Source organism: Barbus barbus (genome assembly GCF_936440315.1).
Source record: "Barbus barbus genome assembly, chromosome: 14".
NCBI classification, from domain to species: Eukaryota; Metazoa; Chordata; class Actinopteri; order Cypriniformes; family Cyprinidae; genus Barbus; species Barbus barbus.
In genome coordinates, this window is record NC_136742.1 from 4225704 (window position 1) to 4247052 (window position 21349).

Here is a 21349-nt window from a genome sequence, read left to right on the forward strand (position 1 = left end):
CTACTGTGCTGCTGGGTAATGTCTGCACCTGCTGATGTTATATTTTTTGTTAATTTAGCCACTGTATTAAATAAATACTTGGGGTTGTGTTTGTTTTATTCTAAAAGAGACGTAAAGTAAGCAGATCTAGCAGTTTTTAATGCTTTTCTGTAAGATAGGGTACTTTCCCGCCAAGCAATACGAAATACCTCTAATTTTGTTTTTCTCCAGCTGCGCTCCATTTTCCGGGCTGCTCTCGTTAGGGCCCGAGAGTGCTCATTATACCACGGTGTTGGACTTTTTTCCTTAATCTTTCTTAATCGTAAAGGAGCAACCGTATTTAAAGTGCTAGAGTCAATAGTTTCTGTTTCATCATCAAGTTGTTCTGAGCTATTGGATATGCTGAGGAATTGAGATAAATCAGGAAGATTATTTATAAAGTAGTTTAAGTGGTAGAAGTGATGGTTCTACTATATTTGTAACAAGGAGTTGGCTTTACAGCTTTATGGAATATACACGAAACTAGATAATGATCTTAGATATCATCGCTATGCTGCAATATTTCAACGCCACTGACATCAATTCCATATGACAATATTAAATCTAGAGTATGATTTCAACAATGAAAGTGTCAGTAGGTCCTGACACGTGTTGTTTAACACCAATGGAGTTTAGAATGTCTATAAATACTGATTCCAACGAATCTCTTTCATTATCAAAATGGATATTAAAATCACCAGCAATTAGGACTTTATCTGCAGCCAGCACTACCTCAGATAGAAAATCAACAAATTATTTAATAAAGTCTGTATGGTGCCCTGGTGGCCTGCATACAGTAGCCAGTACAAACATCTCAGGGGATTTATCATTAACACTTGTTTCTTTGAATAACGTTATATGAAGCACCATTACTTCTAACAAATTTTACTTGAAACCCGACCTCTGAGAAATACTGAAAATATTGCTATAAATTGTGCCAACACCTCCCCCTTTACCTTTTGGACACGGTTCATGTTTGTAACTGTAATCTTGGGGGGTAGACTCGTTTAAACTAATGTAGTCATCTGGTTTTAGCCAGGTTTCTGTCAAACAAAGCACATCTAGTTTATGGTCAGTGATCATATCATTTATAAAAAATGCTTTTGTAGAAAGGGATCTAATATTCAATAAGCGAAGCTTTATCATTTGTTTATCTGTATTATATCTGTTTTTAATTTGTTGAACATCAATTAAATTGTTACTCTTACTTTGGTTTGGATGTTTTCTGTATTTTATAGTTCGAGGAACAGACACAGTCTCTATAGTGTGATATCTAGGTGAAGGAGTCTCTATGTGCTGAGAATTAACTGACTTCTGTGACGTGAGGCAGCTAGCAGACGGTCGGTTTAGCCAGTCTGTCTGCTTCCTGACCTGGGCCCCAGTTAGTCAAGTACGAACTCTAAGACTATGTGCCATATTTCTAGAGAGAAGAGCGGCACCACCCCAAGAGGGATGAAGACCATCTCTTTTCAACAGGTCAGGTCTGCCCCAAAAATTCTTCCAATTGTCTATGACACCTATGCTATTCTGCGGGCACCACTTAGACATCCAGCCATTGAGTGACGACAGTCTGCTATGTATCTCATCACCCCAGTAAGTACAGTGTCTGACATCTTATTGCAAGGTCACACACCTCTTTAACATTATATTTAGTGATCTCCGACTGGCGAAGTCGAACATCATTAGCGCCAACGTGAATAACAATCTTACTGAATTTACGTTTAGCATTAGCAAGCACTTTTAAATTTGCCAAGATGTCAGGCGCTCTGGCCCCCGGTAAATATTGGACTATGGTGGCTGGTGTCTCTATTTTCACGTTCCTTATAATAGAATCGCCAATAACTAGAGCACTTTCATCACGTTTCTCAGTGGGTGCGTCACTGAGTGGGGAGAACATGTTTGATGTTTTGATCGGAACGGAAGAGTGGTGTTTTGACCCGTGACTAGGCCACCTCACAGTCACCCAGTTGCCCTGCTGCACGGGCTCTACCGGAACCGAAAAATGTACAGGACTCCCTGAGCTAGTCACATCCAAAGCAGTATCTACAGCCCTCACATTCTTACTATCCTCAACTAAAGTTTGGATGCGTGTCTCTAATTCTGAAATCTTCTCTGCCAGCCTAACTATTTCCCTGCATTTATCACATGTGAATCCCTCGTTGCCGACAGAGAGAGATAAACTGTACATGTTGCAAACAGTGCAAACAACAATAGCAGGAGAAGAAGCCATTACTCACCGTGATAGAAGAATGTTTCGCTTACCACTGTTGTTTGTTGAACTCGTGAAAAGCAGAGCGAGAAAAACAGAAAACAATAATAGGTGCGAATAGAAACGCGAATGGAACCGCGAGTGACAAGCTAACCGGCTAATGAATGCTAACGTGCTGCACGCGCGGTTTTAAAAAGCGAACAATCAAATTAGTTTGATAGATAATACCAGAAATATGGTGGGAATTAAGTTTTATATTATCACTTTAAACAACAGAGAGTGAAAGTAAGACAGAGATTCAACAGAAAAGCGAAGCTACAATCGCAAACCTCTCAGCAGCACGACAGACAGAAGCAATCGATCAGCAATCGATCATCTGTAGCACACATGCTACAAGTTTAAGAAATGTTTACTTTCATTGCACTACTGTGAAGTTTTCTTACAGTAGATGAAAAGCACTAGAAGAGAAAAGTACAAAAACCAAACAACAGAATATACAGTATACACACATTGGAATAAACTGTCAGTTACTGTACAGCAATAAACAAATAAATACAGTAAATAAATAATCACATTGGCATCCTCTGCCAAGTTGCATTACAGTATTGGTAATATCCTTATTTATAATAATTCATTACATTTATATAGCGCTTTTCTGCTTTTCTTAGCACTCAAAGCGCTCTACATTGTGAGGGGTGGTGTCTCCTCGTCCACCACCATATGTTTCTTCCCCTAAACAGTCAACGCTCAGTTCTGCACAAATACATGTAAGAAGTACTTGGCTACAAATCAGTTCAACAGTTACAAGTTTGAGGGTGTGTGGTACAGTATTTACAGCACAAAGAATAGTGAAAGTCCTCTCATCTGAAATACTGCTACTATGTACTGCAAGTGTAATATGTAAGTAGTGTAAAAACCCTGTAGATGAGCCTGCAGGCCAGCTTTCCTTATGGTCGTTCCATGCACAAGAACATGGTCAACTATAATGCTTTATATTTCATCAGCAACAAATGACCCTTGACCTCATCCCCTTCATTTTTCTTTTCTCCTCCTATTCCTCTTTGTATCCCATTACCAGGATTCATTTTCCAAAACACATAATCACTTGTGCTCTTGTTCATATCATCCTGAGTGAGTCATCAGTTTTGCTACTGAATGTTCACACATGAATAAATGTGCGCTGTTTGAGTTCATTTTGTGATTCTTGAGGTAGTTGTATTGTGTGTTTGTGTTTTCTAAAAGAGAACATGGTTAAACCTGTGCAAAATAATGCCGTTCTTGTCTAGAGGTTTGCAGAAAACACTGAGCAAATTGGAACGTGTGTGAAAACAGGTGAAATGTGTTGAAAATTTTAAGAAACGTGTCTTTGTTTCGAGAACTGTATAAATGGTTTGGGAAATTGGGTCAAATGAATCAGTTCTAGTGTTTTAGCAATCAAGAAACACTGTAATAGTGTGGGCTAAGTGAAGGCTGCCCGTGCAGGGCCAGAACTAAGGGCCAATGAACAAAATCACAGAGGCTGTGTGCTGGCAGCCCGCTGGGGGCCCTTAGGCTAGCCCTATGTGGGCCCGTAAAGGGACAGTGCAGGCTTGTTTGCAGGGATGATGATCATCACAGATTAGTGGCCTTTATGTCATTGCACTCTAGTATGTGTGTGTGTGTGTGTGTTTATTGAAAGCATGTGAGCTGAGAAGATAAATGTCTAGTTTGGCCATAAAGTGTGCTGGACATCAGACCCTCAGTTTTTCTCTCTCAAACAGTCTTTTCTCATTTGATTGGTCATGGGCCTGTGTGGCTGGTAGTCTCCTCTGGGGCAAATCTGGAATGCTTACCAGCTGCGTGTTCCAAGGGTCTTTTCTCCATTTCCCAAATTATCACAATCATAACCTGGACCTGAAAATGAACATTTCTAGAAACAGTTATTATATCTGATGATGCAAGTTTCTCATCATAAGGCTTTGAGTTTGTCAAGATCTTTATCTGATTGTTGTTAGAAAGACAAAACACATGAGTATGAGTTCTTCAGTGCAATAATAAGCTCCACACAGAATTCGGTCATCCTCAAAAACCACTAACATGCAGCACGGGAAATCAATATACCTATCCTTTCTGCAAACCAAGAAAGTAGATAAGAACAATAACTGTTTAAATGGTTAAATACATATCTTTGATTCACTTTGTAAACATATGTGATATTTGGTTACAGCACGCCACGACATTCTCATTTTATTATTATTATTATTTTCATTTAAAAATGTTGAGGAATTGTGTAGTGACCAAAACTGTAGTGGAGGCACTTGTCATTTCTAACTAATATTAGTGTAGTCTGAACACTGCTACTGAATGTGAAGTTTAATTGCCAAAGTGTGTACTTTTTCCACAAGAAACCAAGTTAAAGTTGTTATTTGATTATCCTGATATGGCTACTGTAAAATGTTATTATCATCCCTCATATATATATATATATATATATATATTTTTTTTTTTTTTTTTTTTTTTTTGTCTTTTTCCAGATAAAGATAAGCTTTTCTATGGGCACACAGCTCTGTGGTGCAGAAATAGTAAGAAAGGAGCAGACCAAATTTTTCATAATGGATGCTCTGAAAAGGTGTCCCTCCATAGTTGTGGCTGTTACTTTTTATATAGCAACGCCTTGTGGGCCAAATCTAGCTTAATTTTGCCCTTGTGGTTTGGTTCTAGCATTAGGCTCTTGTGAAACAGATTCCGACAAAACATTAGAAGAGCACTTTAGGTCTGTGCAGGGAGTGTGTTCGGCTAAAACCGACTGAACTCTGGGGTGAGACTGGTTGTCAAATGTAGGAAAAAGACGCGCATTAATTTGAATACACAATTGGAATATCACGCTTGGTTCGTAGCGCGGTCATCAAGTTGCTCTTATTGGTGGGTACTGCGTTACATCACACTGATTTAATGACGCGAAGTCTTCCTGTTTCCTTTATTCGAGTCTTTAAGTGCTCCTTCCAGCTGGAGGAGCGCGTGCAGAGCGCTGGACAGCGGCTGTCCCATCATTACCGCCTGTCACTCACTTCTTTTATCCACACCGTCTCGTCCACTGGGAGATTTTATTTCGTATTATACTATTTATCATCTCACAAACCACAGAAGCCTTTCTGCAGTCATTTGTGAGGTAAGTGACCTTTTGTCATGTACGACAGTGAATGATGAAGTTTATCGGCGAGGGAGTTACTGAGGTTCACTTGTCATAGTAATCATAGTCATAGTAAGTTAAATATATTATGGTTTTGCAATATATATAAATATATTGTGGAAACTTAATTTCCTGTAGAGCTGCTTTGCAACGATTTGTATCGTAAAAAGCGCAATAAATAAACTTGAACTTGAACTTGTCTTTTACTGTCATTTGAAAACGCACCGTCTGTCTTTGCTTCATAGATTTAAACTTGTTTCCCAGTCTTGCAATGTTTCTTTTGGACTTTTACGTGATTGTCGCTTCTATTATATTATTTAGTAGCCTAGTATTGTTGATATATTATATTATTTATATGATTTCGATCGATTTGGATGCTTATATGTGACATTTAAACGTAACATGAAATTATATGTTATCCTTATCAATAATTGTGACCATATGTACCATTGCGTTTGTGTTTGACCACGTCAAATACATTTTAAATATGGGTCATATTTTTGACATGACAATCACTTTTCAGTAAAATGACTTGAATTCACGATTTCAACTCTTTTTTTAATGAGCATAAAAAAAAAAACGTCAGGGTGATACACCTGCACTATTAAAAGAATGTCATTCTCAAGAGCAAAACCTTAGTTTGGCATAGGCTAATGTTTTATTATTATTATTTGTAAAAAAAAAAAAAAAAATTAAGATTGCTTATTAATATGTGCAAAAAGTTGTATGGTCTGACTGACAAAGTCCAGCGAGTCCAACCAGCATGCAGAAACATGCAGAAAAAAATAAAAAAGCAAATAATATCATAGATACCAATAATGCATGGTATTTATAAAGCAAGTAAGTAAATATATTGGGCACACCACATGACAATTTTCAGAGACATTTAGTTAAAACTTTTATTAAAAACCAACCATGATCTTAGGAAAGAGCATTTTCCTTTTATTTTTTTGACCTGATTTTTAAGATGTTTCCATATTTTTATTGTAAAGACTCTTTTGTCCACTTTAAAATGCATCATAATATATATATATATATATATATATATATATATATATATATATATACATATGTGTGTGTGTTATGAAAAACACACTTTTTCAATAATTTCAATAAATTCAATAATTGTTGATTGAGGAATGTATCTTTAGTCTCAGGGTCAGATGCCCTCACTGCTGCATGTTCAAATTAATTCACTTCTTGAAAATGTCTGCAGTCAAATCTATCCCCTTGCTTCATAACACATATTAATGATCTAAGACTTAACTACTAATTAATAGAACGAATATAAAATATAATAAGCTGTGTGTGTGTGTGTGTATATATATATATATATATATATATATATATATATAGTGATTTCTTTCTTTTTTTTGGTGGATATTTGTTTTAGAGTTTATATTAGGTATTTTTTTAAAAATGCATATACATTTTAGAATTTGAAATATCATGATTCCAGTATGAAAGACACTAGATTATTTTGTGTTTCTCTCATTTTTCTGTCCATAGGTAACTGTGATAAAGGTGTGAAAATTCAGGATTGTGGGAAATGGGTCAGTAGAAGCACCAGAAATGCCAGACCATGATACAGAGTTCCATCTGAATCAACAAACAAAAAGAAGACGAGTGGACATTGGAGTGAAGAGAATTGTTAGCTCATCTGCCTCATCAACACAAACAGCTTCTGCCGTTATCACTGTCACCCGTGCAGCCAAATCCACTGTTGTCTTTGATGCAATGAACTCCCATCACAGTAAGAAGCAGAATGTGCTTGAGTGCCAAGGGGCTCAGCTCGGTGAGGCCAAATCAAATGTTCTCCGCAAACTGCTTAAAAGGGGCAGCTCATATGAGGATAACATGATACCCTTTTCTGGTGCCACTATCATCACAAACCTACTGAAGAGCAATAAGGCAACGAGAGGAACAGGAGGCAGGGAGTCAGTGATCCCCAGGAAAGCAGAACCTAAGCTACTACAGGAGGACACTTGCAGCAACTCATCCCAGGAGAGCACTGAAGAGTGTCTCTCACCATTTGGAAAAATCTCACTGGACCATTTGGACTCTGAGCGGCTAAATGAAGAGCACCTTCAGGCCAAGCGTGCTCGTGTCGAGAACATCATTCGTGGAATGAACCACTTACCAAATGTGATGGCAAACTCTATTTCTAGTGGAAAGGATTGTGAGCAGGAGTTAGAGGGAGAAACCAACATTACTGCACAGTCCTTCAGCCCAAGAGAAAGCAATCGTGAGAACAAGAGGAAACAAAAATTACCTCAGCAGCAGCAGCATAGCTTCCAGCAGATGGTTTCCACACATAAACAGCAGAAGGTTGAAGAACGCAGGCAGCTGAAACTACAGCTGGAAGACATGCAGAAACAGCTGAAACAACTTCAAGAAAAGTTCTTCCAGTTCTATGACAGCACAGATTCAGAAGCAGATGGAGGGAATCTCTCAGTAGACGGTGTACGATCTGATGGGATGTTAGGTGATGATGGCATCAATGAACATTTCATTCAAAATTCTGTGGCTGATCGATCTGATATTGAGATAGCAGACTTGGATCCAGGATGCTTTCTGGATGAAGCGAAGGCCCTGCACCGTGAACAAGTATTTCTGGATGGAGAGATGGCCAAACAGGAAGGTTCTTTGAGGAGCAAAGGCTTGATGTATATGCATGAAGTAGGCAAACGTCTGGCAGAAACCCTTAAGCAGGAGCTAAACTCTGCCATGTCTCAGGTGGTAGACACCGTGGTGAATGTTTTATCGAAACCTCCACGGCCACTGTTACAAGTATTCCCATCACTCCCAGCAAATGAGGACCACTTTGCTTTTAACGCGGAAAACCCAAACTTCCACACTGCTAATCAGAGACTGCAGTGCTTTGGTGATGTTATCTTTCCCAGCCCACTTGACTCTTTTGTCGGGGTCCCTCTTCCTTGTGCCAACCATCAGACAGAGGCACTGCCACTGGTAGTACGAAAGTCTGCATCCGAACACCACCAGTCCTCAGATCCTGGAGCTCAGAATGGTCACCCTCATCCCTCCTTACACCCTTCTTCTCTTTCTGGAAACACAGGCTTCATCTCCCAATCATTCCATCATCCATTTTCACTTCCTCTTGTGGGTTACTCATTTCAGAGCACACTTGGTGCCTCATCAACAGGATATTCTAGTAAAGACACTCCTGGCTTAATGGATCTCTCAAGGGAGACCGCCAGCTTACGAACAAAAATGGCTTCCAGCCAGCATCTGATGCTTAACCGTTCTTGCTCACCAGTTCTCCCAGGAAGCACTGCTGAAGGGCTGTCACTCATCAAATCTGAATGTGGGGACCTCCAGGACATGTCAGACATCTCTCCATACTCAGGCTGTACAATATCCTTTTCATAGAAGTGAAACTTTCCTTTCACTTACTATTTACGTCTTAAAAATGTTCCTGGTCAGGGCACATTATTCCCTAGAATAAAGTCTTATCTAACTATTAAGTAATATTTAATTAAAATGTAATTACTTTGCTTTGCCTCTAAAATGATAGCTCATGTTAATGTTAATCAATAGCCAAACAACATAGGAGCAAATTCATTTTATGGACAAATTCATCAGACAATGGTAAGGTTCAATTTCGGGTGCTGAACTTTGAGTACAAAAAAAGGTGATTGACAAAATGCCACTGCTGTTTTATTGTTCTGTGTGTAAAAGTGTTACTGCATTTTGTCTGCATCACAGTGCATTGTGATTGGCCGAACACCACACTTGTCGGAAATGTAACGCCCCTTTCCATAATCACGAGCTTCAGCTTTCAAAGTAAAAGTAAAGACAGTTAAAAATGTCCTTAGTTTTACGATCAGTTCAAGCCCGAAAGGAGAACAGAGTCGTGTGACATACAAAGTCATGATGCTCGTATGTATTTTCACACAAGCCGCGGTTAAGACAGCTGACGGACTGTGCACTCCTCTGTGATGTGACCCTCTCTCTCTTTTTCTCTCTCTCTTTCTCTCTCTCTCTCTCACACACACACACACACGACACGCAAAACTCCGTATTTGAACAGTCAATAGCAAATACTTAAACTAATAACAAAACATACTTACAGTCGCTGATTCAGAAGCGCCAGATTGTCATAGCAAAGTCAGAATTACCTCCTCTTCTAGGTTCACGAAACGGTCGTCCATAAAATGCATTCTGATAACATCTGGGTTGTGCTGTTCTGTTGTAAGTAATCTTAATGATTCCTAAATGCATCTACTTTCTGAAGGCCAAATAAAGTGCTTTTGCTTTCGCCTAGAGACACACAGCATCTCCCTGTCATGGCTGCATCAACACTACTGCTGTAACTGAAACCACGCCTTCTTTCTTTGCATGAACATTTGAGCGGCATTACGCAAATATTTCCACATCGTAATGTAGACACGTGGGGGCATGTTTGAATGAGCCGTTTTAGGGGGGCGTGGACGAGTCTTAACTTTGAATATCTCTTTGGTTTTGAGACTTTAGTCTTTGCAACTTCAGGGATCTTATCTATGCACAATCAGCTTGTAACACTCCAAAAAGAAAGGAAAACTTGAAATCGCATAATATGACCCCTTTAATGGAAACTGCACTTGTACATACAATACTTGTGATACAATCAGTCAAAAAAACATATAGAAGAATAGGAGGAGTTGTGAAAAGGTAGATCCACGCTGTATAACTCTGCTAATAACTCTCTTTGAACAGAGACAACTCTATAGTGCCCAGTAAAAGACGTTATTAGTTCTTGCAGTCGCAGGGGTTTTAAAGGGGTCATCGGATGCAAAATTCACTTTAACATGTTGTTTGAACATAAATGTGTGTAGGCAGTGTGTGTACACATCCACCCCATAATGATAAAAATCCACCCAGTGTTTTTTTTAAATCCCTAATAATAATGATCTCTTTCTCAGATCAGGCTGTTCTGAGATTCTTGGCAGATTGGAGCAGTTCTGCACAGGCCCCTCCTACGACTATTGACTGATACGAACGTTTTAACACAGATCCGCCCCGAGTAAGCTGGAAAGAGTCTGCCATTGTTTCGATGCCGGAGCAGATGTAGATAAGAATGTCTCCTAAGCAATTGAGGTTTTTTTGTTGTTGGATGTTATAATGAACATAGCAGTTGTCATTTACTCCTGATTACGTTCGTTTATGAAGGGAATGTGCTAGTTAGCAAGTTTTGCGTCTAAAGTTAACAGTCTCATATGAGAACGGCTCTTCACTCCATGGAAGAGAAGGGTGGGGTGAGCAGAGCTCATTAGCATTTAAAGGGACATGCACTGAAACAGCCTTCTGTGAACAGTGGTGTTTATGGCAAGGTAAAAAGTGTGTTTTACACTACCATTGAGAAATTTTAACCAAAGTATGTTATAGACTTTTCATTAAGACCAGAGGTCTCAAACTCAATTACTGGAGGGCCACAGCTCTGCAGAGTTTAGCCAATTCACACCTGCTTGGATGTTTCTAGTGGTCCTGAAGACCTTGATTAGCTGGATCATGTGTGTTTGATTAGGGTTGGAGCTAAACTGTGCAGAGCTGTGGCCCTCCAGGAATTGAGTTTGAAACCAATGATTAAGACCCTAAAGAATCATATCAATTTGTGGAAAATGGGCATCCGATTATCTCTTTAACTAAGGAGTGATCTTTGCTAAACTGGCTAAATAATTCTATAATTCTTGATAGCTGTGCGTCTTTCAACCAATCAGATGCAAGCATCCAACAGCATTTATTATTTATAGCTCATTTCCTAAGTACAAAATAATAAACTGTGACCTTTAAATGTAGTGGGCTACGTAGTAAATTTCGTTGGACTGGTCTATGGTTATTTTAATTTCTGAGTCAGATAAACCTGAACAATATGGATTTGCTTGCTACTGGTATTTTAAGAAAGTAAAAGTTCTCCTGTCTGTCCAAAGTTATATTGGCAGTGGTTGAGTTTTTGGTTTGACTGTCACACAAAAGGCTTTGCGCTGATGTCAGAGCTCAGAGAGGCCTTAAAGGAGGTAACTCAGTCCTCTTTGTCTGGGAAATTTGCCCACTCAGCCATTTTGTTGTCTGGTAGAGGTCAGAGCGGGACAACAACAGGAGTGTCACATACAGTGCAGATGAGCTTCGAGTGTGTGCTCTTATCTTAAATAGATTATTGATGAATGCTGAAAGTATGGAGGAAAATGTGCAGCAATGGCAGACAGCCAAGCTGTTTCCCCTTCAATGTCTGACATAGTAAACCTTTATAATTTATTTAATAACATCAGCAACACTATGTAGTTTTATTTTGTTTGTTTATTTGTTTGTTTACTTATAATTTAATTTAATTCAATTCCAAACCAGTTTTTTTTTTTTGGCCTTATCCTGATTCACTACAAAAAGTCTCTAATAATGATTTATTTTCAAGAATGTCAGATCAAAATTGTCACCTTTGAAAAACTTTTCTAGCTTGCCTTGCTCAAAAGAGCCTCCCAAAACCTTTACCGCTATATTTGTGTTCTGTCCCTGCTTAAACGAAGGTTACAAACACATTTGAAGGTGATATGCAAATGCTGTATTTATCTCTTTGACATCTGGAGGTTTGGGATCAGGGCATAGGGAAAGACGTTGCCCGCTTTGCCTGTAAAATGAGTTTCTGATGTAAAATATGTTGGTGTGGTGTTTTTCATGTTTTATTGAATGTGACGAGCCGACACCTTGAGTGATGAGGTGATAATGTCAAGCAAATCTTAGCACTGGGCTTATTTTCCTTTACTGCTAGTGTTAAATCCAGGAGGGACTGTCCCCAAATCACCTGAAGAAGGCCAAACTGATGTTCTTCTACACTCGTTACCCAAGCTCCAGCATGCTCAAGATGTTCTTCTCAGATGTGAAGGTGAGTGCAGACTGATAGAGATTCTTTAAAACCTAACTAATCAATATTTAACACTCTTTGTGTTTTAGTTTAACAGGTGTATCACATCTCAGCTGATAAAGTGGTTCAGTAACTTTAGAGAGTTCTACTACATCCAAATGGAGAAGTTTGCTAGGCAGGCCATAAATGACGGCGTGGCAGCAGTTGATGATATTAATGTGAGCCGTGATTCAGAGCTCTGCAAAGTGCTCAACATGCACTACAATAAGGCAAATGATTTTGAGGTATGTGCTCACTTACAAACACACCTTTGGTTCATGTTAAGAGTCATCTGTTAGACAGCCATTGGTAAAAATGACTTTCTGGAGAGTGTAACCATTGTGTAGTATTTTCAAATCATTGCTTCAAAATGTACTGTTTGTTTGAACAGCCCATTTCACACTCTTCTGCACATTTGGTGCATTTTTAGTTGCAGTTAATTTATAATACAGTAATGTGATGCAGTACTGTATGTTAAATGACGGTATTGTATCACAATGCCTATTGTATTGTGAAACGGTCAATCGAGTTTATATGAAACACTATATTAAACACTATTTATCATGTTCTCATGCAGCACACACAAAGACACACAAAGACAGTAATTACAAATATAAGGACACAGTCCTTCAATTGGGTAACTAACAGATGTTCAACTAAAAAAGGCAGAACAACTAAAGTCCAATTATCCAATACCAAAAGGAGCAAAACATTTAACCTGAGCACTTGTACTCATGGTGAAAACATAATTAGCTTATTATAAAAACAACGAAAAGTTTCTGCTGTCTTCACTATAAAGAGGGTGGTAGAAGACGTCATTTTGCAGTAGAAGAGTGGGACAGAATGCTGCGGAAGGGTTTGTTTGGGTGTGTTTATAGGGGAAGGTGACCCGTCACTGCTGAGTGTTTCTGTGGCACAAATGTGCTGGAGTCATGTGATAGAAATCTACCCTCTCCTTCTCACTGCAACAGAATCTCTTCATCCCTGGTGCATTTTCTGCCTCCACAGCCCTTAAGACTTAATTAATGTATCAACTGTCTCAGTTGTTTCGACTAAAAATAATGTGGATAGCATTACTTAATTAATTACTTTGACAATCTGGTCCTTGACAAATTTGTCAAAAAAAAAAAAGTTGTTGTGATTGCTCAGATTTCCAAAGATACCAAGTGTGAAGCTAGAGTAGACACATATCAAATATGTCATATTAATGATGCAAGAGGTTAAATTATCTCAGTGATCTAATTTTTCTTACCTGTGGCTGTTCTTTCCTAATTTGACTGAACCGAAGAAATGGTCATTCTTTTACACACATACACAGAGACACAAGACACGCTGTTCTGGTTCCAGGAACTGCAGCAGCACTGTTATTTACATAAATAAATGAGGAATTGCAAATAGTGTAGAGATCAGTGTACAAATCTACTGTTAGCTCCGTCACATGCTTCATCTGTGTGAAGACATGGAAGCGAACATGTTTTGCATGTTAAGGATTTTCTCAGTAGGTGTCTAAGAGATGGGATGGCTGATTAACACTTTGCTTAGGGAAAGTGTGCCAAGCCATGCAAATTTCACACACAAATCAACCGCCTTGACTCTTACCTGTGTGTGTGTGTGTGTGTGGGTGGGTGTTTCTAAGTCTGTGTTTATCCACTGGAATTGTACTACTTGCTAATGTAAGTGTCCTTTACCAATGTAAAAAAATAAATAAATCAATGCCAATTAAAACCAATTTCAGGTTGCAAATATTGCCCTTTAATGGAAAAGTTAACTTCTGACCCTGTTTGGTTCCCTGAATGAAGGAGTACTGCAGTTGTGACATCAAAACCCAGAACAATAATTCACTGATGGCTTCCTCAAGATTTTCCTATTGGTTTTTATAATGGGGTTTTTCAATTAATGAGTAAATTAAAGGTGTGTGGTAAACATAACTTGATGGTACATTGATGTTTTGCTCTACAATGTGAATTACAAACACCCATACTACAAATTTGAACATTTTGAAGATTTATTTATTTTTTTAAATGTATGTTTGTATCACTACATAAGAACATTTGGGGTATGAGTGTGCATTTTCTGTTGTAGAACAGAACGTCAAAGTATCTACAAGTTATGTTAACCACCCACCTTTTACTCGTGAATTGGAAAACCCCATTATAGAAACCTATAGGAAAATCTTGAAGGAACCAGTTGCGAATTAGTCTCCTGGGTTTTGAGATCACGACTGCAGCACTCTAGGAACTGCACCCAGGAGTGACGACTTCTAAAGCTGGAATGCAATCATGCAGTAGCGTAAACACACTTATATGAATAAATACAAATGTATAAATAAATGCATAAATAAATAAGTATAATAAATAACTAGGTCCCATTAATATCAGCTTTGAAATGGTGGAGGAAAAGACGCCATTGAAACAAAGTGGATTTTTCACAAAGTGGAGCACATAACCTGACATGCAAATCACCCATTTTGGACACAAGCTGACACCATGCATTCTATACTGTAATAGTTCTTTGGTTTTGTGAGATTCAGCTAGATGCTGTCTGTCAGGGGCTGATAGGCCAAATTAGGTAAAGGGCAGAACAAGACCATAAGGATAAAAGAAATCAGCCTGACAAGTGTAAATGAGTCTGAATGTGATATTAATGTTTTGACATTTTTCCGATGTGGCAAAACATACAGTAGCCCTAGCAGTTATTGGAAGGTGTGAGTCAAGTTTGCTGACTGTCCTTTTTCTGTGTATTTATGTTCCATTTTCAGTGAGAAACTGTGCTGAATTCAAGATTCAGATTTCTAAAGTGATATCAGTGTGTTCTTTTAGTTGTTCTACACTTTTACCTGAGGGTGAAACACAGTTTTTTGGATATCCACACCTCTGACCTTGAGTAATCAAGGTCTCTGTAGTGCAGTGGAAAAACAACACACTACAGTTTCAGATGTATGACTGAGTTTTGTCATTTCCCAATATCCCCTAGGCCTGGGATCTTTATTTGTCTTAGTCAGTGCTAGAGTCAGTGTGATCGGACCACCACACAATAGTCAGATTAGTGGTAAACTTTTTTTTTTTTTTAAAGGCAGACTATGCATACAGTGGATAGTTATTTATCATTACTAACACTAAGCAGTGACATTATTTAAAATTTGTTATTAAGAAATTTATATACACTACCAAACAAAAATTAATTCTGGTCATTTTTAATATGAATAGTGCTACTATATAAATGTGTGATGTGGAACAATTTTATCACACACACCCTGAAAAACATGCCATCATGACACTGTGTGAAAGTGAAACGCGAGGCTCAACTCAAGGCCAGAGTTCAATGTGTTTACTTATCCTTCATCAAGGCTCTCAGTTTGATGCCTTGCTTTCAGAGAGGCCATCTGTCAGCCCTCAAATCAATCAGACAAACAGAAAGAGAGTGTGACCGAACATTGTATTATACCTGTGTAATTCGCAGCTGACATGGGAAGTGTTCTAGACTACATTCCCATGTTGGTTGGTTATGGATTAAACGGAGCATTTTAGAGTGTGTGTGCAGTTCATGGATTCTTCAAGTATATCGCTTCCTCTATCTCTCATGGTCAATGTGTGTTTGGTGAACACAGATCAAATAAAAACATGTTCCCAGAAGAAGACTGAGTCAAAGAACTGTCCTCTGTACTCTTAGACAGGGTCAACTCTAGAATTTTGGCAACTATTTTTAAAGGAACAGTTCATACAAAAATGAAAATTCTGACATTATTTGTCCATGCTCTGACATTCCAAACCTGTATGTTGTTTTTTTCCCTGCGTAATGCAAAAGATTATGCTATTATGCAGTGTTAAATATCTGTCTCATTGGTTGGTTTTGAAAGTTCAGAAAGCTGGTTGTTTTTTTGGACATTAACATACAGTATTTGACAAAACAATTTTATATATATATATATATATATATATATATATATAGTATCTCACAGAAGTGAGTACAGCCCTCACATTTTTGTAAATATTTTATTATATCTTTTCATGTGACCACTGAAGAAATTACACTTTGCTACAATGTAAAGTAGTGAGTGTACAGCTTGTATAACTGTGTAAATTTGCTGTCCCCTCAAAATAACTCACACAGCCATTAATGTCTAAACCTCTGCCCACAATAGTGAGTACACCCCTAAGTGAAAATGTCCAAATTGGGCCCAATTAGCCATTTTCTCTCCCTGGTGTCATGTGACTCGTTAGTGTTACAGGGGTCTCAGGTGTGAATGGGGAGCAGGTGTGTTAAATTTGGTGTTATCAGTCACTCCCTCATACTGGTCACTGGAAGTTCAACATGGCACCTCATGGCAAAGAACTCTCTGAGGATCTGAAAAAAATAATTCTTTCTCTACATAAAGATGGCGTAGGCTATAAGAAGATTGCCAAAACCCTGAAACTGAGCTGTAAGCATGGTGGCCAAGACCATACAGCGGTTTAACAGGACAGGTTCCACTCAGAACAGGCCTCACCATGGTCGACCAAAGAAGTTGAGTGCACATGCTCAGCGTCATATCCAGAGGTTGTGTTTGGGAAATAGATGTATGAGTGCTGCCAGCATTGCTGCAGAGATTGAAGGGGTGGGGGGTCAGCCTGTCAGTGCTCAGACCATACGCCGCACACTGCATCAAATTGGTCGACATGGCTGTCGTCATAGAAGGAAGCCTCTTCTAAAGATGATGCACAAGAAAGCCCGCAAACAGTTTGCTGAAGACAAGCAGACTAAGGACATGGATTACTGGATAACAAGATAAACTTATTTGGTTTAGATGGTGTCAAGCGTGTGTGGCGGCAACCAGGTTAGGAGTACAAAGACAAGTGTGTCTTGCCTACAGTCAAGTATGGTGGTGGGAGTGTCATGGTCTGGGGCTGCATGAGTGCTGCTGGCACTGGGGAGCTACAGTTCATTGAGGGAACCATGAACGCCAAAATGTACTGTGACATACTGAAGCAGAGACTGGGCCGCAGGGCAGCATTCCAACATGATAACGACCCCAAACACACCTCCAAGACGACCATTGCCTTGCTAAAGAAGCTGAGGGTAAAGGTGATGGACTGACCAAGCATGTCTCTAGAACTAAACCCTATTGAGCATCTGTGGGGCATCTTCAAACAGAAGGTGGAGGAGCACAAGGTCTCTAACATTCACCAGCTCCATGATGTCGTCATGGAGGAGTGGAAGAGGACTCCAGTGGCAACTTGTGAAGCTCTGGTGAACTCCATGCCCAAGAGGGTTAAGGCAGTGCTGGAAAATAATGGTGGCCACACAAAATATTGACACTTTGGGCCGATTTGGACATTTTCACTTAGGGATGTACAGTGCTTGAAGTGGAAAAAAGAGAAGTGCCGATACCCCCCCGCACCATTTATTTATATGAAATAAATTTGTACTTTTTAATAATTCACAATGTATGTATAGTGCCGCAATCAATCAATAATTAAATAAAAGTTTTCAATACAAATTAGCACAAGTCAAGCTGCAATACCAAACAGGACCACAGGGAGACGCCAAAGACTACTAAATTGCCTGCCTTTAATATATGGATCCATTCAGAATCGCTAAATCTCTGACCACCGCATAATCAGCGTTCATTATAAAACACTATTGCTTTTAAGCCAAATACACGCTGAAAATAATAATTTTACTGACATCTGGATATAAGTCAATATTCTCTCCGTAATCGTTGATAAAATCGGCATTGGCGCTGTTTTGAGCTTACTGTTTGAATTCGTTCACTGGATCCTTGGACTTTCCAGGAGTTTACGGTTTAAAATTATGTGATTGCAAAAGCCTGCTTCTTTTCATTTTAAGATATGATTTTCGTTATAAAGTACTGATTCAAATTAGTAATCAATAATTAATTATTATTCTACTACTACTCCAGCGGTTTAGACATTAATGGCTGTGTGAAAGTTATTTTGAGGGGACAGCAAATTTACACTGTTATACAAGCTGTACACTCACTACTTTACATTGAAGAAATTATACTTTGCTACAGTGTTGTCACATGAAAAGATATAATAAAATATTTAAAAAATGTGAGGGGTGTACTCACTTCTGTGAGATACTGTATATATTATATAAATATTAGGCAATATCACCTGAGTAGACGTGAGATATGGCTGTATATCGGCATATATACATATTCAGCGTGGGCACAAGGCCACAGGTAATCACAGCGTGCCGATATACAGCCATATCTCAGGTCTCCTCGTGTCATATTGCATTTATAAAACATTTCAACAGCACATAAGAAATAACAAATGGCGTATCTTTAAAAGCCCTCTTTTAACCAATAAAAATTGGTTAAACCCAGCCACCAACCAATAAAAATGCAACATTAAATCAACACGACATGGTGCTAAAACATAAAACTACTTACCTCAAGCTCTTACGCCTTCCTCTTTCCCAGCTTCCACTTTTTTCAGCACACATAAGAACTACAACTGCTAAAGTTTGATGCTCTTTTTGTTTACCACTAGCGCATGTTGATGACTTTTATTCTTCTATAGTAATGTAGCATACGAGTCATTAGGGGTCATTAACTTACAGTCTACACACATGTCGTAGCCAAGTTTATTAGATCCACACAGTGTGACATGCAATGATCTTACAGGATTGCTAAAATCATGCAGTGTGTCTCGGGCTTAACAGATTTACATATACACCAGTAATGTGATAAATTGAAAGTAATCAGAGTAATGACTTCATTGAATTATGTTCACTTGACAAACCTCTTCACACTTGTCTACATGTAGTTGTCCATTAATATGAATATTTTTGAGAATTTTGGTGGGTTTAATACTTGTGTCCTGATATTCAACACAAAAAAGTTAAGCTCAAATGCAACAGACCTGTATTTGAATTTACCTATTTCAAATGCAAAAGGCAGTGTTATAAGAGTATTCTGATAATTATGTGGTGGATCTAGAGATCCTATGATGAACTAACAGTTAACACTTTTAATTTAATGGTATCTTTTAACTTCATCTCCTTGTGTGTTTCTGCAGGTACCTGAACGTTTCCTGGAGGTAGCTCAAATAACATTGCGTGAGTTCTTTAGTGCTATATTGGCTAGTAGAGATGTGGATCCATCATGGAAGAAGGCCATTTATAAAGTTATCTGCAAACTGGACTCTGAGGTTCCAGCGATATTTAAATCGGCCAATTGTCTTCAAGAACTCTTGTGAGAGTAATGTGTTAAAAACTTCATAGAATTATTTTCATTCCTTTTTAAATGTATATTGATCATTTGAGATGCAGGATTTTACCTGTTTTTATTTTTTATTGTTTTGCCTTTTCACAATTGAATGTATTATATGAAGTAGCATTATATTTATTGTTTCATTGGGTAACGTTTAGTGTATCTCTCTACAGTCCATGCAGGCTAATGATTGTGGATCTCACACTCCTGGGGCCTTGTTTACAAAATATGCATATACACAGATTTGATTTTTGAATGTCCATATGCTAAAATACTAACTAACATTCAAATTAATAAAAACTGTCTTTAGGAAAAGTGCTTAGTGCCACATCAGGGTATAATTAGATTTATGCACTTTTCCTTGTGGTAGAGCTGGAGTACTGTAAGTATTTGGAAGCAATTCCTGTCGCTCGCCATTCTCAAGTAAAGGATTTGGACGTTGACTGGTGTTAGATCAGTGGTTCTCAGTTCAGCTTCGTTCAGACTGTCAGCCCAAATCCAGTTTTTGTGCAAATCTGACTGAAATCCGATCATATTTAGATAGTCTGAGTGGCAACAAACTACATGAAATACAATTTTTGCAAATCCATTACGAGCTACGTTTGCACGGTTCAAATCTCATTCCTGGAAATCCATTTTAGTCTGACCGTTTAGATCAGATTTAGCTTTTTCACATTCTCACTCCACGTAAAACATAAACACGTCAGACATTTTTGCACAAAACATGCTGAATGTCTTTGCAGAAACCAGCTTGTGTTGTGTGAAGTGTAAGTCAAGTGGAAAAAGACAATATATTGCTAGTATATGCACCTCTTTTGAAACCAGTGGAGATGGCAGCATAGAATAAAGTCACAAATTCCAGGTCCTGCATTTCTGCCACTCCCTCATAATATTAAATTTAAGGACTTTAAGCAACAGCATTTTGAACAGTTGTGATACACAGTGTGGACAGTCAATCATTTAGATCTTATTCCATTCGGATGTGAACAGAAATCGAATTTGGACTGACAGTCTGAACAAGACATTTCAGTCCTGACATATTTTGCATGTCTCTCTTATTTAACACACCTGATTCAGATAACAAGCTCATTAGAAGAGAGCTCCATGCATGAACTGTGTTCTGATTGACATGGTCCCTACACAGTGTTTATTGCTCCCTACTCCCCTGAGTATGGGAAATTTGTTGAAGTTTACGTTACTTCAGAACATTCATTCACGGATTTGCGCTACGCAGCGCCTTCCCACTCTAAAAAATGCTGGGTAAAATACAACCCAGGGCTGGGTAAAATATGGACAAACCCAGCGATTGGGTTGTTTAGACCCAGCGGTTGGGTTACTGCTCAGAAGGTTGGGTTAAACTTTTAACCCAACTGCTGGTTGAAAACAACCCAGCATGTGTTCTGTTCAATATTTACCCAGCACTGGGTTGTATTTGCAGATTTTTTTAGAGTGCACATACAGACGAAACTTACTAGAGAAGTGTAACATAATATACTGTACATCTGTAAATACAAATACAAATTAAATTCATGTCTCACACTCTTTAATACCCTATGAATAGAATATACATGCTCTCTTCAAACTAGAATCATGTTGCAATATCCTGTAAAGTCCACTTCACAAGGCACTTACGGTCAAATAGTATAAGCGTCTGACGTAATACACTGTAAACCCCAACAAGTTAGGGTAACTCAAACCGTTTGAGGAAACCGATTACCCTAACCCATTTAAGTTTTAAAACTAATAGTTACGAGTACACTGAACTTATTTCAGTTAAGTTCACTAAAAGAAGATATACATTGCAGTTAAGTAATTAAGTGATTAATTAAGTGATGATTGTGC

The 21349-nt window shown here is 38.4% G+C and overlaps 1 pseudogene across 1 annotated transcript; it reads left to right on the forward strand.

The window, feature by feature from the left end:
• Positions 1-6968: 6968 nt before the first annotated feature.
• On the forward strand, positions 6969-19493 carry LOC306880574 (prospero homeobox protein 1-like; annotated as a pseudogene). Its single transcript has 4 exons — positions 6969-8766; positions 12157-12270; positions 12339-12533; positions 19314-19493. The product of its transcript is annotated as a prospero homeobox protein 1-like (transcript).
• Positions 19494-21349: the final 1856 nt, after the last annotated feature.